Source organism: Papaver somniferum, chromosome 9 (assembly GCF_003573695.1).
Source record: "Papaver somniferum cultivar HN1 chromosome 9, ASM357369v1, whole genome shotgun sequence".
NCBI classification, from domain to species: domain Eukaryota; kingdom Viridiplantae; phylum Streptophyta; class Magnoliopsida; order Ranunculales; family Papaveraceae; genus Papaver; species Papaver somniferum.
The window spans coordinates 204,200,787-204,210,378 of NC_039366.1; positions in this window are offsets into that span (position 1 = coordinate 204,200,787).

Below are 9,592 nucleotides of genomic sequence, written 5' to 3' on the forward strand. Positions count from 1 at the left end.
GATTTGATTATCAAAATACAATCAAAAAAACAAATCAAAAGAAGAAAAACCGAACAAAATAATCAAAAACAAGATGATTAGAAAGCATACCTGGAAACAGAAAACAAAAGTAGACTAGGTTTCTGTCAGTACGGGATATACGTACTGTTGGTTCATACACAACAGCAAACTGAAACAAATCTAAAACCAACAAAAATGGAACTGGTATAATCAGATCTAATAACGAAATTAACAAACAATCTGATTATTCATCTAGTTCTAGTAAAATAATCAACAAATTAGACACGAAGATAAAAGACGAAATCAAATACAACCACGATTAGATCGTGAAAACCCTAATACAAACGTTGCAACAAAGAAATTTTCAACTGATTTGGTAGAAGTGAGAGATATTGAAGAAGACCATAAATCTGATCGCATAGCAGTGAGAGGAAAGAGAAAAAGAAAACGAATACGAAACGTGAAATGTTCATCTCGTGCTTATAGGCCTTTAAATAGGAAAGGTTATTTTTGGTATTTTCATATTTCACATGCCTAAACCCGCACGTGTATAGGATCAAGAATAAAAAAGTTTGGTCCAATTTTATGTTTTCTTTTAATTATGGACCTCTGATTACTGGGTTTTAATGGGTGGACCTGTCACTAACTAGTATCACTAAACTAGTACCGATTGGTAATTCCTACATTGGATAAAGATAAAAAACGAACTACATCATCATTCTTGAAAGTTCTGGAGCTATCACTTGTTAGCCTTTTCCTTCCGAGCTCTACTGGCATCGTCTTAGCCAAGAAAATGCTAGTAGATAGGATTAGCATTATAAAAGAAAAAATCAATATGTGGAACAACCAACAAAACAAAGAAGAAAATTGATTATTTTTTTGGCTCAAAAAAATGAAAGTTCTTATCGAGATTTTTCTCAAAAAATTTATAAAACATCAGGTCGTTGTAGTGTAGTGGTAAGTATTCCCTCCTATCACCCGGGTTTGATCCCGGCAACGGCGTATTTTTTTTTCATTTTTTCTCTTTTTTCCGTGTTCAGTTACACTGAACCTTCTCTTTCAATTTTTCTGTTTTCTGCAATTTTGCTCAACTCGCTTTTGCTCTTTAAACAGCAATTGTAGGCACTAGCTTCAAGTTGTTTATTCAGCTCAATATTTTTAGTGTTTTAGCACCAAACAACATCACTTCCGTTGTTCTGCTCGTATACTACTCCCACCAAACATTATTGTGAATCAAGCTTCTGCTTTAAAAGGCCATATTGTTTGTGACTTATGAGCATGTTGCGTCTTCACCAGCAAAAATAAAAATCGTCAGCTCAAAATGGCACACTCTAAACTCTAAACTCAAAATGATGGCTGCTAGCAGCAAAATGATTTCCTGGAATAATATATACAGTTGAACTTCGATAAATTAATGCCCGATAAATTAATTATTTCGATAAAATAATAAAAAAATTTGGTCCCAATTAAGCTTGAATAAACAAAATTTTAACTCGATAAATTAATAACTATATTAAAATAATAATTTTTTTTAATCCCAACGCTATTAATTTATCTAAATTTTACTGAATGAGCACTATCATGGTGTCATGTTTTCACATCCATAGAAAAAATATATATGACATGTTTTCACCTACAAGAGACGTAGCCTTTGAATGCACTAACTACTAATCCATCCAACCCACCTACATTCCATTCTAACTATAAAATCCCATTCCATTATTTAGTTTTCTTCTCTCATGGTACCACTATCAGTAGTCTTGGTACTCGATTATCTTTTCAATTCAAACTCTAGAAATTACCTCTACAAACCATTAAAAATTATTTCATCCGTTTCTTAAAATCTTCTAGTTTGGTTAGCATTTCATTCCAATTTCATCGCCTCCCTCATAAAATTTACTTCCCAATATATGCAAGAATGTGAACATTACTTGTTGATTCCATTAACTTACTTCGTTTTTCTGAGTTTCGATCTCAATTGATTAATCACGAGTAGTTATTTTATCGTTATCTTGATGGTGGTAAAAGTAGTTTTTCGTAGTTCTACACAGATTCAGACATTCGGTACGAACGGAATCGGAAACGAAAATGGGATTAGAAGCAATACCAAGACAACCTGTTTCTTCACCTTCTATTATGGTATAAGAGCAGTTCCTATGGGTTCAACAAAACAAGGATTTGTTGATTTTGATCCCACTATGGAATCAACAAACATGAAAATGGATGTACAAACCAACTAATTTGTTGGTTTGTTGAGTGAGATGAAACATTTATCGCGCGCGATGTAAGACAGGGAGAGCTTGGAACAAGCGCTGGCGTTTGAGCCAGAAACGCGTGGGTCATCATCAATCTCTAGCGAATTTTCTTCCGCCGCCCGCGTCTATTCCTCACACGCCCAGTACAATTCTTGATTCCCAACAATTACTTTAATACTTTTTTATTCACGTTATCCTATTTTACCTCACTTCATCATATTTTATCTCACATAAATATTATATATTATATTTTATATTTTATCTTTATCCTACAAAACATTTTATATTAAAAGGAAATATTAGTGGTCCCTGAAAAACCAAATCTGTTTATTTTGCTCTAATTTTTCATAGTGGAAAACACAGTTTGTTCATCCACGTGGCTCAACAAAAAGAATAATTGTTCATTGCCATAGGAACTTCCCTGAACAGGTTTTCTCCACGAACAACCAAGGCCACAAAATAAGAATTCCATGCCACAAAGTTGCTCTGTCGATAATTCTTGTTTTTTCTTGTTCATTGTAATTTTCTTACTAAAATCTAGTTTACTATAAACATGAATGAATGGATAGTGAATACTAAACCTTCCACAAACTTTAGCAACCAAGGACTCCTATGTTGCAAATACAAACCAAAGGTGGGATTTTTTTTGCCAATGTTCTCCTATTCCTAACCTTTGTACTTTTTCCCAGTGTTCTCCTGAGAGCTCTAGCCACATTTTTCTTGAGTGTCCCTTTTCTCTTCAAATATGGGATTTCTTTTTAGATTGTGCAGGAAAGCCAAGAGTTATCTATAACACAGTCAGAGAGTTGATATCCAACTAGAATTGTCGGGATCTCTCCATTAAAGGAAAAGAAATTTGGAAGCGATTGCCTACAAGAATTCTCTGGTCTATTTGGAACGAGCGCAATGCAAGGACTTTCACAGACAAATCAAAGGAAGTTGTTGATCTTTTAACATCTATTAAGCTTCAAACTTATTATTGGGCTTATACTGAACCTTGCTTAGTAGGTTTCACTTCAGATGACATAGTTGTAAATTGGAAATAAAAACTTTTCCAACCTAGTGTTGTCGGGTGAGGGTGGTGTGGTGTGGTGTGAATTCTTCTTTTTATCAGCTTGTTATTGATGGTTGGGAGGTGTTTCCTGCCTCATTGTTGTTGTATTATGTAGCTTTTTTTTTCTCTCTCTAATAAATTTTCTTTTTACCGAGCAAAAAGAAAAAATCTTTCTACCTGCCAATGTTCAAAGTGCGGATCATGCACTTTACCTGAAGGACTTTATGTAAAAAATGATTTTTTAGTGTAAAGTGGAGTACATTTTTGAGATCTGTTATTGCTTGCCATTGTATCATAATCCAAAAAATTGGTGTCTAAAGTTGTAATTTTTGAATCTTAACTCAAATATTAGGTCACATCGAAATATTAAGTAGCTTAATAAATTTTTGATTACATGAAATATATCTTAGTCACATGGATAGATTTTAAGTCTTTCAATAAATTTTGATGTTTATTTTGAGGTGTAATGACATATTTTAAGTCACTTAATAAGTTTTGATCAGGATGTATATTTTGAGTCATAATGTCAGATTTTAAGTTACTAGATAAATTATGTGCATATTTTGAGTCATGATAGATTGAAATCACCAAGACACAATATGACAGATTTTCAAGTCTATGTGCACATTTGGTGGATTTTAGAGTTGTAAAAAATATTGGTGTATGTAAATTTTCACTTATCTCTTGGTAATAAGAAATTGGTGTTTTAAATTAAAAAAAGGAAATTAGGTCACAAAAGTCCATCCAAATACATTCTTGAAGGTTGGATTTAGAATACTCTAAACCCCATTGCTCCTTCACCAGCAAAAATGAAAATCATCTCCCCAAAAATGCTTGCTCTAAACTCAAAATGATGGATGCCTGCAACAAATTGATTTCTTGAATATGGCATTTCAGTAGAGATCTACGTCTATTCATTAATTTTCAATTAAAAAAATAATTTGGGAACCATAACTGAACTGTAAAAAATAGATCCACAAATCATTGAAACCGAAATTTGGTGGAACTAAGGTCAATCAATAAATAGAACTTGGTTTTAAAGCAACTTGGTTTACTTCATAACTCTAATGGAAAAACCTTAATCGACCTCTATCCCATATTTGGTGAATCGAAATAAATGCGAAACACAAAAATACAAGTCTGACTCCCAAACTGAGAACCGATGCTTGTGCTATCCAAATGAAACACTAACTTCTTGGTCCAGTAATTAAGCATGCTTTGTTGTTTTTATTATTATAAATATAAGGTTAGGTGTTAGGACTTTCATCGATGTTTTCTTAAGATTTCTTGCATGCATGTGCAGATAGGCGAATAGTGAATAAATAAACTTACGATCCAACTAATCAAATGGATTAAGGGTGCAGCAGCAGTAGAAAACAATAGCCATAATAGACTTTAATTTTCTCCTTTTCATCAATTTCACCCCTATCATCTTCAACCAACTCAACCTAACTTGCAAGAGGTAGTTTTAAGCTTTCGGTTAAGTATGTAAAACAAATATAGGATGAAAACAGAAATGTAGGTTGACATTTTAACCCAGTAGAGAAATTTTCAGATTTTCTTTGAACTTGAGATTTTTGATGTTGTTAAAAATTTTATTGAATGCATCTTTTAATATAAAGTGTATTCAGTTTCATGTTCATTGTCTAAGTCATTGTTGGTTTTAATTTCAAGTTTGTTTCAGCTGATTCAGTTTTGGAATTCATTTGATTTTTAGTGTAATTTGACCTTAATTTAGTGTAGTTTGAGTTTTGAAATGCGCCGACATTGAAATGTTTACAAACTTATATGCTGACACAAATGCTGGCGTTGTTGTGTACAATTCCATGTCACAACTGACGCCGGCATTGGAAAATTTTGTAAGGCTATGCCGTTAAATAGGGAAGAAAGTCACACAATTCATGTATAAAGCTTAGACTCTGCCGGCATAGTATTAATTATTAAATTTATAACGAAAATCTAATTTGTTTAAATTTGTGAATTTTGCAGGACTTCGGCATAGTTATTATATGTTCATCCATGCCGACATAGTCTGTGCACCCTTCAAAATTTTAGTTTTTAGTATGCCATCATAGCTTTAGATAAAACTAACATGTCGGTTCTCTGTTATTATAGGTTCATAGGTTACGAATGTTCTTTTTATATAATTCCTAGATAATTTATTTCATTAGATTTGAAACTTTAAATTAAAACATACTAAAAAATATGTGAATGGAGTACTTTTGGTTTAGGATGATATCCTATTAAGTATCACCTTTTCAACAATTAGGGAACCTTTGATCCTTTCGTGAATATCTTCAAAGACATCGTTTGGAAGTTCAGTATCAAGGACCATCTTCATTGGTTCATCTTCTCTTTCAACATATTCATTTCCCTTCATATAACACCCATCACACCCATCAATGGCTTGCATTGGTCCTTGTGAATTTTTTATTATCTCTGATAGTGCGACAACTTTGTCTAACCACTAAAACTCATCGCATTTTGGGTGATTCAAACACCTTAGAAACATTCTTACCGCCTGCCACGAGGGTGACCCGGGTTCGATCCCCGGCAACGGCGTATTTTTTTCATTTTTTCATTTTTTTTCTGTGTTCAGTTACACTGAACCTTCTCTTTCAGTTTTTCGGTTTTTTGCAATTTTGCTCGCTTTTGCTCTTGTAAAGAGCAATTGTCTGCACTAGCTTCAAGTTGTTTATTCGGATCAATATTTTAGTGTTTTAGCACCAAAAAACATCACTTTGGTTGTTCCGCTCTTCTACTACTTCCACCAAACAATATTGTGAATCAAGCTTCTGCTTTGAAAGGCCATAATGTTTGTGGCTTATGAGCATGTTGCGCCTTCACCAGCAAAAGTAAAAATCATCTGCTCAAAATGGCACGCTCTAAACTCAAAATGATGGCTGCCAGCAGCAAAATGATTTCCTGGAAAAACATATATACAGTAGAACTTTGATAAATTAATCCTCGATAAATTAATTATATCGATAAAATAATAAAATTCTCTGGTCCCAATTAAACTTGGATAAGCTTAATTTTAACTCGATAAATTAACAATTTCGATAAAATAATAATTTTTTTTGATCCCAACGCTATTAATTTATCTAAGTTTTAGTGTATAGGCATTGTCATGGTTTGGCAGCATGATATCACATCATATAAAACATATATATGGCATGTTTTCACCTACCGGACACAGAGCCTTTGAATGCACTAACTACTAGTCCATCCAACCCACCTACATTAAAATCTAACTGTAAAATCCCATTCCATTATTTAGTTTTCTTCTCTCATGGTACCACTATCAGTAGTCTAGGTACTCTATATCTTTTCGATTCAAATTTTAGAAATTATCTCTACAAACCATTAGAAATTATTTCATCAGTTTCTTAAAATCTTCTAGTTTGGTTAGCATTTCATTCCAATTTCATCGCCTCTCTCATAAAATTTACTTCTCATTATATGCAAGAATGTGACCATTACATGTTGATTCTGTTAACTTACTTCGTTTTTCTGAGTTTCGATCTCAATTGATTAATCACGAGTAGTTATTTTATCGTTATCTTGATGGTGGTTAAAGTAGTTTTTCGTAGTTATACACGGATTCAGACATTCGGTAAGAGCGGAATCGGAAACGGAAATGGGATTAGAAGCAACACCAAGACAACCTGCTTGTACACCTTCTATTATGGTATAAGAGCAGTTCCTATGGATTCAAAAAAATAAGGATTTGTTGATTTTGATCCCACTATGGAATCATAAAACATGAAAATGGATGTACAAACCAACAAATTTGTTGGTTTGTCGAGTGAGATGAAACATGTAGCACGCGCGATGTAAGACCGGGAGAGCTTGGAACAAGCGCTGGCATTTGAGCCAGAAACACGTGGGCCATCATCAATAGCTAGCGAATTTTCTTCCGCCGCCCGCGTCTATTCCTCACACGCCCAGTACAATTCTTGATTCCCAACAATTAGTTTAATACTTTTTTATTCACTTTATTCTATTTTATCTCACTTCATCCTATTTTATCTCACCAAAATATTATATTTTATATTATATCTTTATCCTACAAAATATTTTATATTAAAAAGAAATATTAGTGGGCCCTGGAAAACAAAATCTGTTTATTTTGCTCTAATTTTTCATAATGGAAAACAACGTTTGTTCATCCACGTGGCTCAACAAAAAGAATAATTGTTCATTGCCATAGGAACTTCCCTAAACAGGTTTTCTCCAAGAACAACCAAGGACACAAAATAACAATTCCATGCCACAAAGTTGCTCTGTCCATTATTCTTGTTTTATCTTGTTCATTGTAATTTCCTTACTAAAATCTAGTTTTTTATAAACCTGAATGAATGGATAGTGAATACTAAACCTTCCACAAACTTTAGCAACCAAGGACAAAAATGCGAAACACAAAAATACTAAACCTCTAGCCCATATTTGGTAAATCGGAATAAATGCGAAACACAAAAATACAAGTCTGACTCCCAAGCTGAGAACCAATGCTTGTGCTACCCAAATGCAACATTAGCTTCTTGGTCCAGTAATTAAGCATGCTTTGTTGTTTTTATTATTATAAATATAAGGTTAAGTGTTAGGACTTTCATCGATGTTTTCTTAAGATTTCTTGCATGCATGTGTAGATGGGCCAATAGTGAATAAATAAACTTATGATCCAACTAATCAAATGGATTAAGGGTGCAGCAGCAGTAGAAAACAATAGCCATAATAGACTTTAATTTTCTCCTTTTCATCAATTTTACCCCTATCATCTTCAACCAACTCAACCTAACTTGCAAGAGGTAGTTTCAAGATTTCGGTTAAGTATGTAAAACAAATATAGGATGAAAACAGAAATGTAGGTTGACATTTTAACCCAGTAGAGAGATTTTCAGATTTTCTTTGAACTTGAGATTTTTGATGTTGTTAAATTTTTTATTGAATGCATCTTTTAATATAAAGTGTATTCAGTTTCATGTTCATTGTCTAAGTCATTGTTGGTTTTAATTTCAAGTTTGTTTCAGCTGATTTAGTTTTGGAATTCATCTGATTTTTAGTGTAATTTGAGCTTAATTTAGTGTAGTTTGAGTTTTGAAATCCGCCGACATTGAAATTTTTACAAACTTATATGCTGACACAAATGCTGGCGTTGTTGTGTACAATTCCATGTCACAACTGACGCCGGCATTGGAAAATTTTGTAAGGCTATGCCGTTAAATAGGGAAGAAAGTCACACAATTCATGTATAAAGCTTAGACTCTGCCGGGATAGTATTAATTATTAAATTTATAACGAAAATCTAATTTGTTTAAATTTGTGAATTTTTCCGGACTTCGCTATAGTTATTATATGTTCATCCATGCCGACATAGTCTGTGCACCCTTCAAAATTTTAGTTTTTAGTATGCCATCATAGATTTAGATAAAACTAACATGTCGGTTCTCTGTTATTATAGGTTCATAGGTTACGAATGTTCTTTTTGTATAATTCCTAGATAATTTATTTCATTAGATTTGAAACTTTAAATTAAAACATACTAAAAAATATGTGAATGGAGTACTTTTGGTTTAGGATGATATCCTATTAAGTATCACCTTTTCAACAATTAGGGAACCTTTGATCCTTTCATGAATATCTTCAAAGACATCGTTTGGAAGTTCAGTATCAAGGACCATCTTCATTGGTTCATCTTCTCTTTCAACATATTCATTTCCCTTCATATAACACCCATCACACCCATCAATGGCTTGCATTGGTCCTTGTGAATTTTTATTATCTCTGATAGTGCGACAACTTTGTCTAACCACTAAAACTCATCGCATTTTGGGTGATTCAAACACCTTAGAAACATTCTTCTATTTTCAGCATCATCAGTTTTTGTAATCCAAAACCGGCTGTCCCATCACAATTTCTACACTTGGAATAATTATATGGACAGTCCATGGCTAAATGAGATTGTGACTTACAAATATGACAACTTCAATGATGACTCTGTAATAGAAGATTTGATTAGTGATACGTCCTAGTAGAGAAGATTTTAACTGTAATGGCGACTCTGTATAAGAACATTAGTAATGGTGAGTGTACTTACTTTGCAGTTAGAGCTTGATGGTATTATGTTAAAAGAGCTTGTTGATGAATCACCCATCACTTATGAAACTTGAACCGTGATTGTTTGATCTATCTTTTGATGTTTACGGTCGTGAGAGAAGGATTTTTGTTATTTGGTGGGTGCTTTCAGTATATTTTTACCATGGAATTTGGGGGGGGGGGG